We start from the raw sequence: 441 nt of genomic DNA, 5'->3' as shown, positions 1-441 counted from the left end.
AAACATTATTCTGTGTGTTTCTGTGAGGAAACTTTTTAGGTGAGATTAACATTTAAATTGGTGGAGTTTGATTAAAGCAGTTAACACACACACACGCACCCTGATGGTTCTGTCTTTCTGGAGAATCATAACTAATGTAAAGGATGAAACAATTTGTTTTTTGTTTTTTGTTTTTGTTTTTGCTTTACACCTTCTCTAAGGATGTGCATGTTTGGTTGTCCAGATTTGGAGAGACAGGAGTGTCTCCTATTAGACTCTTTACAGGAACAAGGACTGAGCATCTTCGCTTTCACTACAACTTGTGAGCCTGAGAAAATAAGCTTCAAATTTCCAAATAAAAGTCACCTTTTTTCCTCTAGATTTCTGCCTGCACTTATATTTTGCTTATTCTTTTATAATTTTGGACCCACTTGATCATCCCTCTTTGCTTCTAAATCTATA

Source organism: Pteropus vampyrus, unplaced genomic scaffold, assembly GCF_000151845.1.
Source record: "Pteropus vampyrus isolate Shadow unplaced genomic scaffold, Pvam_2.0 Scaffold794, whole genome shotgun sequence".
Lineage (NCBI taxonomy): Eukaryota > Metazoa > Chordata > Mammalia > Chiroptera > Pteropodidae > Pteropus > Pteropus vampyrus.
The sequence above is the reverse complement of the archived record's forward strand: the minus strand, read 5'-3'. Positions refer to the sequence as shown.